This window comes from Phocoena phocoena, chromosome 5 (assembly GCF_963924675.1).
Source record: "Phocoena phocoena chromosome 5, mPhoPho1.1, whole genome shotgun sequence".
In the NCBI taxonomy this organism is placed as follows: domain Eukaryota; kingdom Metazoa; phylum Chordata; class Mammalia; order Artiodactyla; family Phocoenidae; genus Phocoena; species Phocoena phocoena.
Genome location: NC_089223.1, coordinates 54749658 through 54772818, shown reverse-complemented (window position 1 = coordinate 54772818; position 23161 = coordinate 54749658).

Genomic DNA, 23161 nt, shown 5'->3' with positions numbered 1-23161 from the left:
AAGTCCTTAATCCATTTTGATTAAATATATGTGTGTGGTATAAGATAGTGATCCAGTTTCATTCTTTTGCATGTGGCTGTCCAGTTTTTCCAGCATCATTTATTGAAGACACTGTCCTTTCTCCATTGTATATTCTCAGCTGCTTTGTCATAAATTAATTTACCATATATATGTGAAGTCATTTCTGGACTCTTTATTCCATTGATCTATGTGGCCGTTTTTTATGCCTATACCATACTACTTTGATGACTATAGCTTTGTAATGTAGCTTGAAATCAGGACGAGAGATGCCTCCAGCTTTGTTCTTTTTTTTACAAGATTGCTCTGGATATTTGGAGTTTTTTGCAGTTCCATACAAATTTTAATATTGATATATTTTGTGAAAAATGCCATTGAAATTTTGTCAGGGATTGTGTTGAATCTGTTTATTACTTTGGGTAGTATGAACATTTTAACAATGTAAATTCTTCCAGTCTGTGAGTATGGTGTATCTTTACATTTATTTGTATCTTTTTCAGTTTCTTTCATCAGTGTGTTACAGCTTTCTCTGTACGTGTCTTTCACCATTTTGGTGAAATTCATTTCTATATATTTATTCTCTTTGAGGCAACTATAAATGGGATTTTTATTTTATTTGAATTGCTATGTCTCTTACATTTCTTTTTATTTTTTATTTTATAAAAAAAAATTTATTCGAGTATAGTTTATTTAAAATGTTGTGTTAGTTTCTGCTTTACAGCAAAGTGAACCAGTTTTACATATATATATATCCACTCTTTCAGATTCTTTTCCCATATAGATCATGAATAAATGGGATTTTTACAATTGAACTTTCTGATAGATGTTATTAGTTTATAGAAACTCAATAGATTATTATATATTGATTTTGCATTCTGCCATTTTACTGAATTTGTTTATTCTTAGAATTTTTTGGTGGCCTCTTGAAGATTTTCTTTATATTATATAATATCTTGTTATCTGCAAATAGTGACAGTTTTGCTTCTTCCTTTCAAATTTGGATGACTTTTATTTCTTTTTCTTGCCTCATTGCTCTGATTAGGACTTCTAATAGTATGTTGAATAAAAGTGAAAGAATGGATATCCTTGTCTTCTTCCAGATCTTAGAGAAAGTGATTTCCTCTTTTCATCATTGAGTTGTGATGTTAACTATGGGCTCATCATATGGCTTTTCTTACGTTAAGATACATTCCCTCCATACCTGCTTAGTTGAGTTTTTATCATAAATGTATACTGAATTTTTAAAAATGCTCTTCTCTGCATCTATTGAGATGATTATATGATTATTAGCCTTCATTTTGTTATTGTGGTCTATCACATTGTTTTGCAGATGTTGAACCATATTTGCATTCCTGAAATAGATCCCACTTGATTCTTTTAATGTATTGTTGAATTCAGTTTCCTAATAATTTGTTAAAGATTTTTTGCATCATTGTTTATCAATAATATTGGTCTGTAAATTTTTTTTCTTGTGGCACCCTTCTCTGGTTTTATCATTAGGGTAATGTTAGATCTGACAAATCTTGAAAGAATCAATATTCATAGAAATTATGTAAAGAAGGCCCAAAAGAGATGTTTCTAGAGAATGAGGGAAAGTAAACACTTTGCCAGAAATTACAAGTAAAGTTAATTGGCCAAACATCTTCTACTACTAATTAATTTGGCATTAATTTAGAATGTACAAACTGCCAAACACTCTTCTAAGGGTTTTACATATATTAACTTACTTGAAACTCATGCCAGACTCTTAGTTTTAGTTATAGGGAATTGTGGAACAGGTAGATTTCATAATAAAAACATGTCCAAAGTCATACAATTAATGAGTAAAAGAACCAGCATTCTAATATAAACTAGAATCCAGTTACCTCTGTTACCATCTTTTTGAAGCATAAGCTACAACTAATGATCAGATAAATAGTTTGAACCCATAGCTTCTGAGCTCAACCACAATGCTTTATATCACCACATTAAATGATCTAAACACCTTCTTGAGATTTATTAAAAATACATTAATTATATAATAGGGTTTACTGTAATCGCTATAAAGAATTAATAATTTTTGAGTATAGTTGAATAGAGTGAAATAGTTTCATAGTAAAATATGTCCTTGTACTTGCTTAGGTGATCTACTCCATAACATTGTGCTCTTTATGTTCTCCTTCTGATACATACCAATATTTTATTTATTATAATAGGGATTTAAGAAGTGTTACATAATCTATGTCTTAAAAGAGTGAAATAGTCAAAGACTCTTCCATATTTTATATCCCTTAATTGATGGTAAATTTTTATAAATCATTATTTTTTGAGTGACAACTATGTCATAGACAGTGATACCAAAAATGTAAATGCATTTCTACCTACAGGGACTTGTACACTAATTGGAAAGTAGTCATGTGCTCCTGAAGAATTTTTAAAAATTATCTTGATATCCCAACTGTTGATCTCCCCCCTCTCCTTACCCAGTTTTGCAGCTTGCATATATAGAATATATATATACGCTATATATATATATATATATATATATATATATATAATATATAAATTCTTATATGCTTAAGAATTTTACTATGTGAATCTTCACTCTGTTTCCCACTTACTACTTTCCTCAGTCCTATCATTAAGTCAATTCTTTAAGGGGATGAAAATATGCTCCATCTCCTAAAATGAGTGGGGTCCAAACAAGTATATATCACTGAATACTGATGGGACAAATGACATTGTCTTAAGGAGCTCAAATATCTATAAATGTATCTCTATCAGTATCATTATCTATGTCTATGCCTATATATATCTACATGTACATCTATATCCATATTATTCATGTTATACAGGCTAAATGAAAAATGGGCAGTGAGAAGAGACTGATATGACAAAAAAGCTTTTTATAGAAGAAAGTTATTTATTGATTGTACTTTCATGTATTTTATAAGACATGTGAAAAGCATTAAGCTAGTACTGGGAGCAATATTGAGATTTATTGTTCACACTAAACCACACTCAATACAATGTCAATCCCCTCTTCTACATTTTCCTTTTTTCATAGCCTGTGGACTTCTAGACATATTATTTATTACTTTGTTCTTTTATTTTGTGTCTACCTTTACCAGAATATATGTCTCACCAAGTCAGAGATTTTTGCTTTGTTCAATGATAATATCCTAAGCATGTAAAAGAATACCTGGCACATATTGAGCTCTCAACAAATATATGTGGAAATAAATTGGATTTCTATGATGTAATTCCTCCTCTGAAGGGTTTTAAACTGTAGTTGGAAAGCCAGGAGAGCTTGTGAGAGATATTTCAAAGGAGTGAATCAGTTATTTCAAGAAAGAAAGGGTGGCCAATAAAGTCGAATGTAACTGAGGGATGAAAGAAGATGTGGAGTAAAATACATTTCTGGTTTTAAAATTGGACCATTTGGACGAGTTTAAAAGAGGAACAGAATCAAAGTGTTTTGGGTTTTATTTTTTTCATGGTAGCAAATATTATTCTTGTAAATTTGGCAAACTCAGGGTTTTAAAAAGCAGAAGAAAAAAACCTTAGTTCCAATAGAGTAAGAATTAGTGTGAGATGGGTTATGTGAGAAACAGAATGTAACACTTGTTCAGGTGAAGTCCTTAAAAAGGGAAGATAGGGAAAGAGTGCGGTGACATTGAGCAATGTATAATTTTTGGGTCACTATTTTAACTGTTGAAAAGAATGCAATATAGTCACAAAGGACAAAGCTAGAGGTCCATATCCTTCACCTAGGAGAAATAGTATATTCCTACATATATCTGTGTAGTGTGATGAAGGTTCAGTATTCCTTGGCCTATATGCAGTCAGAGAAAATTCAATGATAAAAAGGAATAAAAGTGAATCAGCAATAATTTTTAAAATAGATAAACTTCCCTGGACATCAAATTCATTTCTCTCTTCACAAAACAAGGAGACTCTACACATTAGTGGCTCTGCCAAGGTTTTAACATTCAGTAATATCCCACCAGTGCACACTAAAGAAAATGGAAAGCAAATGCCATGCCAAGATTAGGCGTTTGTAGTCCTGTCTGCTTTTCCAGCTCTCATCACATTCAGACACCAGGGACCAAAACAACATCATTTTAAACTTAAAAGTAAATTTTGTCATGTGAAAATTGCAGATGAAATAAATCCTAGATAAGCATGCTATTTTCTCTCAGGAAAAAAAAAAAAAGGTAAACTGGATTATAAGGATCAAATTGTCCCACTGCTTTAAGACATGTTCAAATATTCAGTTATGCACTGTGCATTTACAATTTATGCATTCTTATTACATTCCTGTTTTAGTCATGTACTAATGCTAGATAAACAGATTCTTTGCAAAATAAACTCTACTTAAGAGATGTTAAGGTTAGTACACATGCATGCAAAAGCCAGCAAATGCAAATTAAAGCTGCGTGCTTAGACTGCCCTGCTGAGGCAAGAAAATGCATTCCCAAATGCAGGGAAAGGGATTAAAATTAAAAGTTGGCATGTCCTGAAAATTGTGTCTATTTTTCTTATCTTTGCAAAAATTAGAACCATCAAGTTCAGATATTTGAATTTTTTTAGTGAAAAAAAGTCTAGTTCTAAAAAAGTATAAAAATCAGTAGCAGAGAAATACATGAAAGTGTACATTTTACATGTTTAATTAAAAATTACTAAGTAACTACTCTTTTTATGCCCTTTGAAAGTGATTCATGCTTTAAAAAAATTACAAGATGACAATAGTGGCAACTGCATTCTATTTTATGTTTATAGTTCCCTAAGAATTATGAACCAATCTATATTTTGGGGGTGTCCAGTTTATTGACATATAATCCATATACCATAGAACTTACCCATTTGAAATCTACCATTCAATGTATTTAGTGTTAATTTAGTATTTAGTTTAATATTAGAATTCAGTGTATTCATAGTTATTCAAGCATCATCACAACCAATTCAAAAATATTTTTATCACTGCAACTCCAAACACTGTACCCTTTAACTATCACTTCCCAGCCCTAGGTAACCACTAGTCTATCTCCTCCCTTTACAGTTTTCCTATTTCTGTACATTTCATATAAATAAAATCATATAATATGTGGTCTTTTGTGACTGGCTTCTTTCACTTAGCATGTTTTCAAGGTATATTTATGTTGTAGCTTATATCAATACTTTTTTATGGCTGAGTGATATTGTGTATGGATAAACCACATTTTGTTTATCCGTTCATCAGCTGATGGGTATTTGGGTTTCTTTTTCACCTTTTGTATACTGTTGTCACTGGTAGAATGGCAATTTCCTCGGTTCTTGCCCTTCTCGAGGGAAAAAATTCAGTTGAGAGGCATACAGCAGTTTTAAGTAGCAAGAGTTTTATTAAGCAGAGTGAAAGTACAGTCTCACGAAAGGATGAGAGCTGGCTGTCTGGGAACCAGAATCAGCTCCACAATGGGGTGGGGTTGGGTTTTTTAGAGTGGTGGTCCTTTCCTGTGTCCTGCGTCATTTGACTGATAAGTTGATTGACAACTTTAGGTTTTCTCTTAGTGCGCAGGTGCTTACTCCTAAGCGCCCAAATGAAACCGATGGGGTGGCGGGGGAGGGGCAAACCCCATTAGGTTGATTTATTACAAATACAGCATAATGAGTCCTGTGTTACCTTGAGTCATCTTTCAGGTCTTGGTGCATCTGCGCCAACCTGTGCTGGCGGTTTTATCGTGCTTGGTCCTGATATGGCTGGAATCCTAGTGGTGGTCCTTGACCACATGAGGGAGGATCTCTGGGTATGCTCTGACCACCAGTGTCCAGGTGGAGGAGGGAAAGATGAACCATCCAGGTTGGGGAGGGACCTGCTCATGTCTGACTAGCTACCTAACACTGTGAATAATGTTGCTATGAAAATTAATGCACAAATTTTTGTGGGAACATATATTTTTATTTCTCTTAGGTATATACCTAGGAGTGAAATTCCTGGGCCAAATGATGATTCTATATTTAATATTTTGAGAAACTGCAAGACTGTTTTACAAGGTGTCTGCAACATTTTACATTCTCACTAGCAGTATATGAGAGGTCCAATCTCTCCACATACTCACCAATGCTTCTTACTATCTGTGTAGATTAATAATTTACATCAAATTTCAAAAGTAATCAGCCACTATTTTTTGAATAATTTTTCCTTCTTTCTCTCCTCTCTTTCTGGCACTTCCATTTAGTATATATCGGTGTAATTAATGCACTCCACATTTCTTTGAGGGTCTGTTCCTTTTTCTTCTTTTCTTTCTCTCTGTTCTTCAGAGTACATAATCTCTACCAATCTATCTTCAAGTTCACTAATTCTTTCTCCTTCCAATTCAAATCTACTAGTTAGCCCCTCTGGTGATTTTTGCTTTTTCATTTTACTTATGTACCTTTGAACTCCAGTATTTGCATTTGGCTCTTCTTTTTCCCCCAATAATTTCTATCTCTTGAATTGATATTCTCTATTTAATGAGACTTTTTCATCATATCTTCCTTTGTTTCTTTAAACACAGTTTCCTATATTCCTTTGAAAATATGTGTAATGGCTTTTTTGAAGTCTTCATTAAATGTGACTTCTGGTTACCCTCACAAGTAGATTTTTTTCCTGATCTTTTTCTTCTCATGTCAGAATTTCCTGTTTCTTTGCATGCCTCCTATTTGTTCTTTGAAACTAGATATTTTAGAAAATGTACTGCAGAAAATCTAAGTGTTATTCACCTTCCACCCAGGGCTTTTTATTGTTCGTTTAGTGACTGGCTGGATTATTGTAGTGCAGTCCATTTCCCCAGCAGTGTGGAGCCTCTGCTGTTGTACCTTAGTTGTGCAGCCTTGAACATGCACAGTCACCCTGGAATAACAATTATTTTAGCAGGGCTTTCTTCTACTGACCCTGCCTCTTGGCTTTACCCATTAAGAATTTAGCCTCCATCAGGTAACTGGGAGACAGAACGTGAAACATTGATTCCCCACCCCTGGCTGGGAGATGGGGGTGGAGGAAGCCCTTTGTTCCTGGCTTCTCCTGCTTGGTGTTTCCATCAAAATGGGCTGGGAGGGGAGAGGGAGAGAGGAGGCTGTGGTTCAGATGCCAGAGACTTTTACTGCTCTTAGGCAGTTTTAGTGGATTTTCTTGAATACACATTTCCTTATTTGTTGTGTATTATTGGGAACATTTCCAGAGATTATTTTTGAATAATTTCATTGTTTTTTCTGGGTAGTGGATCTACAGTGCCCCTCATGGAGACATTCTAAAAATGGAAACCTCAACCTTTCTTTATAAGAATGCAGATAATTTCACACTTTAGTGTTTCAAATTATTAGAGATTTCAGTTGACCTTTCTAAGGCTCAAAATGATTAATCCCTAAACTGGAGTCTTGTTGCTGATCACAGATGGGTAACATTCCCAAAGCTATAAGATAACCAAAAGGAAGAACGCTTAGCTCTGGAATTGCTGGATTCTTTCTAGCAATAATAGTAACAACTTTCAAAAGCATGAATCTTTTCAAAGCCCAGCACATTGTTTTAAATGAATCTCAGCAGTAAACTTTTGAGATGGTTATTACAATTCTTGTTTTACAGATGGGGAAACATTGGAGATAATTGTACTTCTCCCTTATACCCCTCCCTTGCCTCTGCCTTGTTCTCCCCTGCATTGCTGGGGCTGACCTAAAGGCTACCTTCCCTCGCTCTACTCTCAGCTGGATTATGGATGGCATCAGGCAATAGGGCAATACTGAGAGTTGCAAGGGTAGAGGACAGAGACAATCCAAGTTATTTCTCCCCCTCCTTCTTTGCCTCTCCTTTCTCTCCTTCCATTTTCACCACCGGCAACATCTGTTTCATAGTCCTAACTGCCCCTGAATAAGACCACTCTCTTGCAACATCATCTGAGTGATCCATACCTTGCACTCCAGCAGCACTACTCCCTCCCTCTGATCTTCTGGTCTTGAGTTTCTAGTAATTTATGCTGGCGTTCATCTGTAGGTTACCTTACTTTACGCTTTTTGTCCTCACATCTCCCTAATCATGCATGTAGCCACATATGCAAATTTTAAAACCCCTTTGTTTTAAACATTCAAGTGGTTTCTGTTGTGGTTTAGGATTTATTGAAACAATTACTTAGATATTAGGTAGCAAAAATGAAACTTGAACCCAGAGTATCTGAATCTAATTCCAAGGCTGTTTCCAGTTCTATATCAGAGTAGTCGTTGAGACTCAGTCCAATGTTGATCATGATCAGAATGAAGGTATTCTGTTTAATGTAGAGAGACAAAAAATATAACATTTTGTGGAGTGACAATTCTGGAAGTTTGTGTGCTATACATATAATTAATGGTACTCATTGTTTTGTGATTATTCTAGAGATGATACTAAATCTTGTCATATGTTTTCTTTATTGTTATCAACTATAACAAATGAAATAGTCATATTCTATCAAATAATATATTTATATTTATTAGAACATTACTTAGTAAAATGTCAAATCAAAAGTACTCAGACATCTTTGTCCTGTATGACTTCTGATTTGTTCCAAACAGGTTGGTAAATGACTTTTTAAAACTCATTATCACAATCCATACACAGGGTATGGAACATATAGCTCATGAGAAAATAAACTACTTTGAATCTCTAAGTGCCAATGTTCTTCTTCATCATGAAATATATTTTAATATATATTAATAGTATTTATATAAAAGTTTAAAGTATCAGATTGTATTTACTCACTTAAAAATGTACATCTTATTTTCTGCCATATTAACTTCTAAGAAATCAATTACTGATTATATTTGGTGATACATTTTTTTTCTATTTGTCTTTTCTGATTAATATTTGATAGAAGACTGTCAAGAAACAGTAGAAAGGCTGGAGATATATACATATATATAAATATATGTAGATGTATATATCTATATATCTCCAGCCTTTCTGTTTATATATATATATATATATATATTTCTACGGTTTGTATATTTATACACACACACGTTTTCAATTCCTGAATACTATGTCATTATAAAAAAGACTATAATGCACATGACTACATTAATCTAATTTACCTTTAAGCTCATTTTACCTTTTTCTTTTTTAACAGCTTAAATGGATGAATTTTATTTTCATGTTCTAATTTTACCTTTTTCTTAAATGCGGTATTAGTTTGGTTCTAATGGAACAATATCAGAGGAAACCAACATCCCATTTTTGCCCATAATTTGTCACTTTCCTTGCCTTATCTAGTAGCATATAATTTATGTCATTTAAAGCTTATTCTTTTTCTTTCTCATTATTATTATCATACCATCAACAAATATATATCAAGTGCCTACATATACACAAACTCTAGTTACCAGAAATGTATTTAATTTTAAGAGACAGTTAATATCCTTTCCCAGCTAACAGAATCAAATTAAAATCTATCCTGACAAAATAGACCAAACTGGGAGATAGCTGATATAATACATATCCCCATAAACACATAAGTGCAAATGCACAAACACACAATCACTCACTCACACTAGACACAAGTATACATGATGACAATAATCCTAGAATTTTAAACCATATTTGTATGCTAAGTATCTATCCCAGAAAAGCAGATTAAATAAGCAATGACTTCTTATTATAGATTACCCAATTTAAATAGCTACAATACAACCATCTGGGCATATCCACAGATGCACAGCTTGGCAGCGAGCACAAAAGTTTACAGAAGGTCATATGCTAAATTTGGACATCCTGGTATTCCCTTTGCACTAAATTTTCAAAGCCAGATTATGAAGAAAAGAGTTGTGAATTTAATGCTCATGTATAGTTAGCAATATTTTTGCATTTGACATATTTGAAATCGATTGCATTTCAAGGATGCAGTTATGTGCTTTCTAACCCCATACTGAACACATCATGGAAGTCATTTGAGAGTAATTGCCTCATAAGACATAGTTCTATAATTCAAGCTCATTCTTTAAATATGTAATTCAAACTTGTGCCTTGACTAAGTTTGCGATTCAGTCCATGATTAGATTTAATTTCTCTTATTTTTGAAAGTCTAATATTTCCTCAATGAGTATACAGTTATGAGTAGAAATAAATTAAAAAAAAATTATTATGTAGTGGTGGTCAACTGAAGGTGATTTTCTCCCGAGAGGACATTTGGCAATGTCTGGATTTTTAACTGTCACAACAGAGGGAGGGGTTTGTACAGGCATGTAGCACATAAAGGCCAAGTGGGCTGCTGAACTTTCTACAGTGCATAGGACAGTCTCTTGTTATCCATCCCAAAATGTCAATAATTCTGAAGCTGAAAATTCTGTTTTAGTGTAACGTTTGGTGATGACATATTATTGTCAGGTCACTTCTTCATAAATACCCACATGACCAGTTTAGTGTTATGTGTAAGAATAAGAAGGCTTCCCTGAGTAGGCCTAAAAGTAGGTTGGAGATGACAGAATAAAGAGTCACTGAACCTGGAGTCTGGTTGATAGAACTTATTCATTCTGAAAAGTGAGACAAAAAGAGGTGGATTAATAATAATAAAGAACACCTCAGTGGCATGTGAGACAATATAAGTTCTCACAAACATGTCATTGGAAACCCAGAGGGAACGAGTAACTCAGAAAAAAATAAAGAGGATGATGGTCAAACATTTTCCAAATTCGGTGATAAACATCAACCTAAAAAAAAATCTAAGAAGTTCAGTGAAGCTCAAGCAAGGTTGTAAACAAAGGAAAGACATCTTAGGAACATCATAGTCAAATTTTTAAAAGTAAAAGAAAAAGAGAAAAATCTTGATGACAGGGAAAAAAAGATAAATCATATACAGAGAAAGAAAGTATAGAAGCCAGAAAAAAAAAAAAAAGACTTTTTAAAAAATACAAAAAGATAAAAAATTCTATTAGGCCATAATTCAATACCTAGCAAAAATATTCTTCAAAAATACAGGTGAAATTAAAACATTTTCCGATACATGAAAGCTGAGTGAACGTCTCTACTAGAGAAGTTGCTAGCAAACTTCTCTGCTAGAAATAAATAAGGAACTTAATCAGGTTGAAGGTAAATTATACCAAAATACCTGAAGAAAAACTAAATCTAAAAGAAGGAATTAAGAGCACCCAAAATGACAAATAAGTGGTAAATGTAAAGGACTACTTTTTCTGTTAGGTAATATAAAAATAAATTATTGTTTAAAACAGAAAATAATGCCATTGTAATTGGGGTTTATATTATTTGTAGAACTAAAATACATGACAATAATAGCCAGCGCATGGGGGGATGATGAATGTAATTATACTGTTGTAAGTCTCAAATATTTTAAAACTCAATGTGAAGTGATAAAATTCACTGGGATAAATTAAAGATGCACTTCATAATTCCTAGAGCAACCACTAAAATGTAATATTAATACATTTGGCTAAAATCCAAGATAGAGAATAAAATCAATTTTAATAATATTTAAATAATCCAAAAGAAAGCAAGAGAAAAGAAAGGGTGGAACAAAAAAGAGATGGGGGAAAAAATACAAAAAGCAAGTATTTAGACTTAAATATATCAATAGCTATGCTAGATGTAATGAGCTTAACATTTCAATTAAAAGGTCTAGATTATCCCACATAAAAAAAGAAAAAGACCCAACTACAGGTAGTCTGAAAGAGATGCACTTTAAATATAAAGACACACATTAAAAGTAAAAGTGTGGGAAAAATTATATTATGCCAATAATAACCATAAAATAGTGTGGCAATATTAATATAAGAAAAGTTAGACTTCAAGATGAAGAGTATCATCAGAGATAAAAGGAGCATTTTATCTTTATAAAGGGCTTGATTCAACAGTAAGACATAAAATCCCAAATGCATCTGCACCTAATAATAGAACTTCAAAATGGATAAAGAAAAACTGACAGCAGTAAAGGGAGAAATAGACACACAAAATTTTCAGAAGTTTCTATTTTGACTATATTTAGTCATCAACATATTATACCAAATAACAGGTAGAAATGATATAGGCTCAGTGAATATACCTCACTTTTATTATTGTACAAATGTAAGCAGAAAAACAGATAATCAACCATAATCTCAAAACTGACATATTTCAATCTAGAGTTTTAATTCAGTGAGTGTGTGCATTTTAACCAGAAAATTAATCCAACTAATATTATTTGGATCATGTTAAGAATATAAACAATATCAAATGGATTGGCATTCTCTGAGCACACAGTGAATGACAAAGTGTAAGGAAACTGTCCTGGCAAGCAGTAACCAGAAGCCAGCTTGGAATTAACAAATTTCCTTGGGGTAACTCAAAAATCTTTAAGAGAACACATGGAGATCATAGTTAACTGAATTAGAGTGGTCACAAAGACTTAAAGCAAAACTGTGGCTTGCTAAATTTTTAACCTCAGTAATAGTTCTTTGTTTTTAACACCAATTTAACACAATAATATTGTGTTCCTGGTATATTATTTTTACATGGTTAGTAACAGTGTGGATCCCAGTGTCTTCCAAAAAATTCTGGTCTGTGCCCCATAATAAGTAATATATTTAACATTGATATGCATAATACACATATAAAAACATATACATACTCACTCATACAGAAATATGGAATTTTAAAATGTTTCATAAAGTAATATACCCCCTTACAATGCATAATGGCAATCTGTTCTATTCAATTATATTCTATTCAATTCTATTTATTAATGCTGGGCTTCACCCATTAAACTGATTTCATGATCTATGAATGAGTCATGAATCACAATTTGAAAATTAACATTTAGACTATAAGGAGTATATTTAGTTAGATTAAGCAACCAAATGTAACATATTTTAAGAGGTGACTGCAGTCATTGTGTTAAATTAAGCTATTTAGGTAATCATATTATAAATAGAAATACTTAACTAGATTCTATTTCATTAAAAAAATTAACTTAATTCTTAATACTGTTCATCTCTGTGGTAGGCACGGTTTGCCTTGTGCTACTCAATATCCATGACCTCTTTTCCTCTTCAATTAAATGGGTTGTGTTTACAAAAAGCGTTTCTTCAATGAGTTTTGAGAAGTCAATATGTAACAAGATGTATAATAGGGAGGAGAATTAGAAATATGGATGAAAAGAATTGGAGTAGAATAAGATCAAGAGAAGAAAATCACACAATAGAATACAAGACAGAAAAGAGGAAATAAGATAAATACAAAATATTTGATAAATTAATAAATTATAAAAAGATAAGAAATGTGATGCTACCACTGTGAAATGAAAGAAATGTCAATAACAAGAGGCTTTCAAGGGCAACATTTACTAAAAATGATAGCATAATTGTACTGAGCACTTCTTACTTGTCAGGTGCTTTCCCAAGTGCTGAACATGTGCTAAATCATTTATAGTCTTATAACAACCCCAGAAGGCAGGTGCAGTTATTATACCCATTTCATATCGCAGCAAGCCAAAGCAAGGTTTTCAGGATCACACAGCTTGTGTTAGAGCCACAACAGGAGCGCAATCATCTAGCTCCAAAGCCCACACTCTTACCTACTACCTCATACTCCATGGTTACTACAGTGTGAGCTAGACACAGTTAGTTTCATGCTGTGAATAAGGAGAGGTTTTTTTGGAGTCAAAAAAACCAATAAATGACAGAACCATGCTTCACACCCACATGACTAAGTTCCAAACTTGTTCTCTTAAGAACTAGACTCTACAGAAATTTACTATGATCATTAACTGTACCCCACACACTCCTCTGCATGCTTTATCCTTTTTGCAACATGCCCTGTAATTCTTACAAAGACCTTATGGAAAGCTCTTATCATCACCTCTGTGTTGTGTATATAGGAAGACATTCATATACAGATGGTTTAATAGCTTATATAAAATCACAAAGATAGTAAATAGAGCCTGGATTCAAATCCAGACCACTGACTCTAGTGCATTTAATCTTAACCAATATGGTGTAAAGCTTATCAACAGGGATGTTTCATGGGATGTCATACTTGCAGTACAGCATTTAAAATCATAGGTATTACATATTTTATGAAAACATTTTCAAATGGAGAGAATGAAGGATCATGGTTGAAGAAAAAAAGAACATGCTTGCTGAAGGATCATTGTACCTATTACATCTAACAGTGAAATATAGAACTGTGGGATATTATCAGAGCCAGTAAGAGTTGTAAATACATAGGTCTACTGTTCTAAAGTGACTCTAAGTACAACGCAGAATGGTGGGCTTAGTTAGTGGAAGTAGTTCTTCACACACATGAACAAGAAGAGTCATGACTGGTTATTGGAGACAGTGAAAATCCTCTAAGTTTCTCATTTCCTATCAAAGACCAAGATAAATTCCTGGTATATAGAATAGTTAACAAAGAAAATAAATAAAGCCAAAAATATGTGGTTGGATTTATATTATGACTGAGGTATTTGGGAGGCAAAGAAGAAAGTAAAAAAAAAAAAATGTGTAAAGAACATCTTAATATACTCAAATGCAGTCAAGCAGGAAACATGGAAAAAGGAAAGTATTTGCAAATATATGACCAAGCAAGTGTTGTCAAGCTTAATCAACAAAATACTCATAAAAATCAATATGAAATACACTAAAATCCCAGTAGGAAACTAGACTCCAAAAGGAAAAAGAGAGAAGATGGTACTTTGGGAACAGACACGATGATCTTTGATTATACATGGACATAGGTCATAGAAGAATGAGGTGCTTTATGTGGCTTCAAAGTGGGTAAAAGTTTGAGCTTTGAAATCTGACAGACCTGGGTTTGAATCCAGTTTCATTCAACCTCATAGCAGCTATGTGGCCCTGGTCTAGTTAGCTTTAAATTCCTTCAGAAATGTGACTGCTTTCAACATTGATTCATTTATTGAATTTATTTTTTCTGTCTCTGAGGCAAAATTTTTATTACAATTTCTGCATGTTTTTCTCATATTACTTCTTATTCTGTGGACCTGTCTCACATGTATTTCTTATAAGTACCTTGCATTCCCTCCTGTCTTCCTTCTGTTCTCTTGGCATCTCTTCTTCTTTTATTGGCCTATCCCTATATCTTGAAGATTATTTAATGGAGGAACCATAGAAAGTTAGCATTATTAATACATATAAAAGAGACAATGTAGAACACTTGAGGGGGGGAGTCAAATTTGCAAATTCTCAAAGGTAGTTCTAAGGAAGATAGGGTTGCCATATATAATACCAACACCAGTTAAATTTGAATTTCAGATAAAGAATGAATATTGGGGACATACTTATACTAAAAATGTTTTTAGTAAATATGACAATCATAAAGAAAGGGTATGTACTAAATATAACAATCTTAACATTGGAAAATTCAATTTAAAGGTGATCCATTTTTGAAATTAACTAAAATGACAAACTAGACACTTAAGGAGAAATGAAACAAAAACAATGTTAACATACATCAAGCCACTAAAAAGAAGAATGTGGTATAAAGCATGGAACTGATGGCTGGCCCTAAGATATATCAGATATGACTTGGAAGATTTATTGCAAGGATGAGTCATCAAGGGAAAAAAAGATTAGATTTATGATTATGTATAATCCAAGGAGATAGAAGTCTAGAAAAAAATTTGTATATGAATGGAAAGAGAAGCACAGTGCAATATGTCAAGCAATATGTCAAGTCAAAAGTATGTCAAATGTATTAGTTGCAACGGATGTAAGTATCCTAAAATTCTGTTAGGACAATGTCAACCACCATGTGGAAGGGTATTTTTTATCAACTTTTATTAGAGCCAATGGTTGTGTCAACCTTTTTCTTTGGTAGGCATAAGAATGTTTTTTCCTAGAAGAGCTTATGTACAAGATTGATACATAAAATAGACAATGTAACTGCAGTGGTGGAAGCAGTTGAGAAGCTCATTGTCCCATTAAAAACCAGATGAGCAATTTAGCAGTCTCAAACACAGAAGTAGTGATGACTTTCCTTACTATGTAATAAACTCATATGCACACATACACTCAAAATTGTAAAATACTTTGAAGTCTCAAAGCATCAATTTCTAATTGATTCTTATTTTCAAATATAATTTAAAAATTTTTTCCACCTTTTGGAGTACTTGCTTTACTGACAGTTTATACAAAGACACAGTACACATCCTGGATAACTCAGCAATGATAAAGGCTATGATATCTCTCCTGCTTCCTCCAAAGGGGGTTCTAAAGAACAAGGGACTTGATCAAGAATATATTCAAAGCAAAGACACATAATTTCAGTAAAAAATGACAGGAACTATGAGCAAGAAGGAGTAAAGGTTGTGAAGTGTGGAGTCAAAGATACCAGCTTTCCTGATTGTTGTGGTTACAGAACTAAAAATTTATGTTTTAAAAACTAGAAATGTTACATAGAAACCATCTAATTCTTGTGATAAAAGGGAGTTATTACAGGGGAGATAAGAATAAAAAGGAACAGAAGCCCTGTTTTTATTTCAAAGTGGCAAAGTATGAGTACAATTTAAAATAGAATATAAAGACATCTCTCACAAAAAGGAAGTATAAAGCTCTGGGATTTAAGGAACATAAGTAGGTATTTCCAATTGCAAAATCATTTAATGGAGTACAAAGACAGAGAGTAGAAATTGAAGAAAGAATAGGGGATAGAAATGCTTCATCTTCACCTACACTGTATAAGCATTTCTAGATATTCTGGTCACAGGCTTTTATTTATTACACTCTCCTCCTGGGCATTCCCACCTGCTCCCAGGACTTCAGATATCACCTCTATGTTGTTAGTGTCCATAAGTACAACAGATATTTCAAAACATTTCACAGGACTTTTGCAGAGTGGACTTGGTGGATGAGAGAGAGAGAGAGAGGAAGAGAGGGAAATGGGGGGAGGGGGAGGGATGAATGTGAGGAGACCCAAAGCAACAGGGATTGCATTTGCATTGCAACTCACACCTAGTTCTGAAACATTTCCATTCTCACCTTTGGTCTTTACTTTGGGAGTAGGTATGCTGTAAAACAGAAACACCATTTCAATTTATGTCTTAGAATTCTAGACTTGAAGATGGGGCTGTAGCATTCGCCTTGGGTGTGAGCAACTTTGGCAGACAGAATTTAAAGATTTGTCTCGCATTTGTGACCCTTAATTTTCATCTAGTAGTTGTTATAACTCCATGCTGAGTTGAGAGGTAGCAGGTTCACTGTGAAGTCTGCAGTGGCAGAGCAAGAAAGCCACTCTTCTCTCCCCAGCAAGCAGATGCTGAGGGAGGCTCCTCATCTGTGATTTTCCCTTACTGGGGAATGTTGCAGAAACCTAGGGCCTGGTAGCCTCCTAGAGTCTAATGGCATTTGGATCAGCTTGAGAGTGTTAATGGGTTTTGTCCAATCCAAAAGAGAGATTAATTCATTAGCTATACCAAGCTTAGATTCCAGCACTAAAGACGAGCCAAGAACTAGTTACCAAGACGATGCTGAGGACAATGCCTAAACCCCAAAGTGACATCTTCTCACTCTAGCTCTCCCAACTTTGCGCTATCTCTGCCCATCTTCCCCACCCATGCCAGAGGATGAAAAAGCCACACTCTGTGTCCAAGAAAACATTTTACTTTTATTAAAATGAGACTGAATATTACTTAAGTAGACTCTTTATATTGTTATATAGGATTAGGTTTATTGTTTGTAACTAAATAAAGTTCTTTTCACATTAAACCATAAGTGAATTCTTATGAGGAAATAATAAAATAAGTAAATAAGATTAAAAAACAATGCTTTCTCAGCACATAAGAGTTATGGATAGGTGAATTTTTCCAACTCACTATGAACAATTCTATTCATTTTGCTGCATTTACTAACACCTGATATGTATCATACACATTCCCTGGCAACTATGCCTCCAGAATTTTGGTAATGGAGAAAATTAAATTAGACAATATTGTGAAAGGAAGGCTGAGGTCCTATCTTGAAAACTTCTTTGCTCTGAAAACATTCTTTTCACTTAGAGTGAATGCTTATTTAGTGTGGGTTTGATGGAATTGAATAAAACTTATTCAGTGCTTTTCCCAATGTCTTAAGGAGTGCCTATCTGAAACTGTTTATTATGCTTTCAGAGCAGATAAATACAGAAATTATGACTGGCAGTTATATGTGAAATTTTATTTATCCAGGCAATATGCAAGTTCAATCTCTGTAAGTTTAAATGTGTAGGTGTGCATTGCCAACTCTCTTAAGATTCAGATTCAGATAACAGTTACTGATTGTCACTTACAGACCAGAACTAGTGCAAAGCTCATTACAAACATTTTATCTTTGATATCCCCTGAAAAATCTGTGAGGTCAATATTCTTATACCCAGTTTATAGATGAGAAAACTGATACTGAAAGTGGTTAGTTAACCTCTCAAGAATAAATAGCCATAAAGATGATAGAGCCAAAATTTGAATTTTGTTGGTCCTGTGATTTAAACTCTCATGTCATTGATGCTACTGCTGTTTTTCTTCTTATTGTTTTTATTATGCCTTTCTTAGGCCCCATTAGAAAACTACCCTCTGTTCCCCAGACTCTGATATTCAGTCATCTATCCCAGCTCCCAAAACCCCTGCAAATTAAACAGATTGGAGCTCTTTAAATAATGTTTCAAAATAAAAGCCAGAACAAACCCAGTTTAGTTTCATGGCAGATGTTCTGGTTCTAGGCTGAATTAGTCATCAAATCTGCCTCTCTTTGTATGTTTTTATTGTTGTTGATTTTGGAGAAAGACACCAAATTAATGAATTGCTTTTCCAATTCCCCTTGAAAGTGTGCTTATAACCTAAGATGGTAGGCCCAGGTGTGGTAGCAGAGTTAATTAGAATATGCACATTAGATGTGTCTCAGAAGGCTGCATATCCAATGCAAATTTTCAAGCGCTTAATGCCCATTCAGATGTGTGTAGTGATTGCAGCATTACAGAGGACAAAGCTAGAATGCTGTGAGCTTATGAGCTTGGACAGAGCTTTCTTGTGTACTCGGGAGAAAACTGAACGGGGCAAGATGGCAAAATCTTTTACTGATTCCTTTGGAATTGATTCTTATTGCATTAGCCAGTAGGATGCACATCTTGCATAATAATAATTACACTGCAATAACAGGACACTCATTTTGGCTTGATTCAGTGCATAATATTCAGTATATGTTTATGTGTGTGCTGGTCCCTTTTAAAGTAATCATTGTCAAATGAAATGCTACTGTCACGTGACATACATCTCTAATACTCTTGTTTATCATCTAGTGATTATCCCTTATCTTTAAGAAATTCCTATAATTTCTGTTGGCCTTTTATGAGTTAGTAAATCACACTTTTTGGAAACAAATTTGCAACAAATTGAGAGACAGAGATAAGAGTCAGATTTGTGACAAAAAGGACTCACCACTGATGTCAGAATTAGGTTTAAATTAGGTAGTCACAAGCAGCACTGGACACCAGACATTCTCTGTTTAATTAAGTCCTATTTCTTAATTTTTGCATTTATTTCTTCTGCCTTATGAGACTGATACAAAAAATTATTGATTTCTTCTGCCTTATGAGACTGATAAATAAATAAATAAATAAATAAATATTTATTTCTTCTGCCTTATGAGACTGATACAAAAAATTATTGATAAGATTTATGTAAAAGAGTGTTCTGCCTATGTTCGCTTCTAGGAGTTTTATTTCAGATAAAACTCCTGAAATAAAGGTTTCAGATTTTATATTTAGGTTTTGAATCCAGTATTAGTTTCATTTTCTATATAGTGTGAGGATATGTTCTAATATCACTCTTTTACATATAACTGTCCAGTTTTTCCAGCACCACTTATTGAAGAGACTGTCTTTTCTCCATTGTATATTTTTGCCTCCTTTGTCATAGGTTAATTGACCATGATTGTGTGGGTTTATTTGTGGGCTCTCTATTCCATTCCATTGATCTATATGTCTGTTTTTGTGCTGGTAACATGCTGTTTTCATTACTGTAGCTTTGTAGTATAGTCTAAAGTCTGGGAGAATGATACCTCCAGCTTTGTTCTCTTTTCTCAAGATTGCTTTGGCGATTTGGGGTCTTTTGTGGTTCTATATGAATTTTAGTAGTATTTGTTCTCCTTCTGTGAAAAATATCATGGGTATTTTGATAGGGATTACATTAAATCTGTAAATTGCTTTGGGTGCTATGACCATTTTAACAGTAATAATTCCTCCAGTCTAAGAACATGAGAAATCTTTTATTTTCTTTGTATCATCTTCAATTTCCTTCATCATTGTTTTATTGTTTTCAGAGTATAGGTCTTTATAGGTCTTTCCCCTCCTTGGTTAAGTTTATTTCTAGGTATTTTATTTTCTATGGTCTGATTTTAAATGAGTTTTTCTTTTTAATTTTTCTCTTTCTGATTGTTCATTATTAGTGTATAGAAAAGAAGCAGATTTCTGTATATTAATATTTAATCTTGCAATTTTGCTGAATTTATTACTTCCAACAGTTTTGGGGTAGAGACTTTAGGGTTTTCCTTATAAAGTATCATATAATCTGCAAATAGTGACAGTTTTACTTCTTCCCTTCCAACTTGGATGCCTTTTATTTCTTTTTCTTGTCTGACTGCTGTGACTAGGATTTCCAATCTTATGTTAAATAGAAGTGGTGTGTGTGGGCATCCTTGTCATGTTCCTAAATTTAGACAAAAGGCTTTTAAATTTTCACCATTGAGTATGATGTTAGCTGTGGTTTTGTCATAAATGACCTTTATTATGTGGAGATATGTTCCTTCTATACTTACTTTGATGAATGTTTTATCATGAATGAGAGTTGAATTTTATCAAATTATTTTTCTACATCTATTGAAATGATCATGTGGTTTTTATCATTTTTGTTAATGTGGTTTATCAGATTGATTGATTTGTGAATATTGAATCATCTTTATGTCCCTCGAATAAATTGAAATTGATCATGGTTTATGATCCTTTTTTTATTGTTGAATTTGGTTTGCTAATATTTTGTTAAGGATTTTTGCATCTGTATTCAAAGATTTTGGCCTGTAATTTTCTTTTTGGGTAGTGTATTTTTTTATATCTCCATGGTATGGGTTATGTCTCCTCTTTCTTTCTTTTTTTTGGAGAAGGGGGAGGTTCTTTTCTTCTTGGTGAGCCTGGGTAAAATTTTATCAGTTTTTTTTTTTTTTTTTTATCTTTTCAAATAATCAGCTCTTGGTTTCATTGACCTTTACTCTTGTTTTTTTGATATCTATTTTATTTCCTTACGATCTTTAATATTTCCTCCTTATGCTAATTTTGAGCTTTGTTGTTCTTCTAATTTATTTAGGCAGTAAGTTATCTTATTTATTTGATATTTTTCTTGTTTCTTGAGGTAGGCCTGTATTGCTATAAACTAGCCTCTTGCTTTTGCTGCATCCCATAGTTTTTGTAGTGTTGTTTCTATTTTCACTTATTTCAAGACATCTTCTGATTTTATTTCTTTGTTTTCTTCATTGACCCATTGGTTATTTTAGAAGCATGTTGTTTAGTCTCCATGTGTTTGTTCTTTTCCCATTTTTCCATTTGAAATTGATTCCAAGTTTCACAAAATTGTGAGAAAAAAATGCCTTGATGTTAATTTCTGTCCTCTTAACTTCATTGAGGGAGTTGTTTTGTGGCCTAATATATGATCTAACCTGGAGAACATTTCATGTGCGCATGAAAAGAATGTGTATTCTGCTGTTTTGGGTTGTAACGCCCTCTTGACATCTGTTAAATCCAACTAGTCTATTGTGTCATTTAAGACCACTGTTGCCTTATATTTTGTCTGGATGAATCCATTGATGTTAAATTCCCTGATTATTATTGTATAATTATCAGTTTCTTCTTTTATGTCTGTTAATATTTGCTTTATATTTTTAGGTGCTCCTGTATTGGGTGCATATAAGTAAATGAATGTAATATCTTCTTCCTGTATTGACCCTTTTATCATTATATAATGCCATCCTTTGTCTTTTATTATAGCCTTTGTTTTATCTCCATTTTGTCTGATAGGAGTCTTGCTACCCCTATTTCTTGTCATTTCTGTTTTCATGAAATATTTTTTTTCATCTCTCACTTTCACTCTGTGTGTCTTTAGCTCTGAAGTGAGCCTCTTGTACATAGCATATAGAAGGGTCAGAGTTTTTTGATTCAATCAGCCACCCTATGTCTTTTGATTGGAGTATTTAGTTCATTGACGTTTGAAGTAATTATTGATAGGTATGTACTTATTGCCATTTTATTGCTTGTTTTTTGGTTGTTTTTGTAGTTCTTCTTTGTCCATTTCTTCTTTTTTTTGTCTCTTCCCTTGTGGTTTGATGACTTCCATTAGTAGTATGCCCTTGTTCCTTTCTCTTTAGTTTTTTTGTATCTATTGTAGATTTTTAATTTGTTCATATATGTTAACCTATATCTACTTGTTTTAAACTTCATTTAAGTGCAAACATATTTTAAAAGATCTTTTTCATTCCTCTCCCCCACATTTTGTGTTTTTGATGTCATAGTTACATATTCATGTTTATCCCTTAACTGTTTGTTGTAGTTATAGTTGCTTTTACATTTTTTGCTTTTTGTCATTGTACTGGCATATTTAAGTGCTTGATCCTCAGTTCTTACTACACATTTGGCTTTCCTAGTGGGATTTTCCCTTTCTAATAGATTCTTACTTCTTGTTACAGCCTTTTCTTTTCTACTGAAAGAAGACCCTTTATCATTTCTTTTAGGGTAGATTTAGTACTGATAAGCTCTTTTACTTTTTGTTTATCTGAGAATTTCTTTATCTCTCCTTCTATTCTAAATGTTAATCTTGCTGTGTAGAGTATCCTGGGTTGCAGGTTTTTCACTCACAGCACTTTGAATACATCATGCCAGTCCCTTCTGGCCTACAAAGTTTCTGCAGAGAAATCAGCTCACAGCCTTTTGGGTGTTCCCTTCTATCTGACTTATTGATTTTCTCTTGTTGACTTTAGAATTTTCTTTAACTTTTTCCATTTTATTTATGATATGTCTTGGTGTAGGTCTATTTGGGTTCATCTTATTTGGGACACTCTGTGATTTCTGTACCTGGATATTGGTTTCCTTAATCAGGTCTTGGAAGATTTCAGTTGTAATTTCCTCAAATACATTTTTGATTCCCTTCTCTCTCTCTCTTCTTCTAGAACC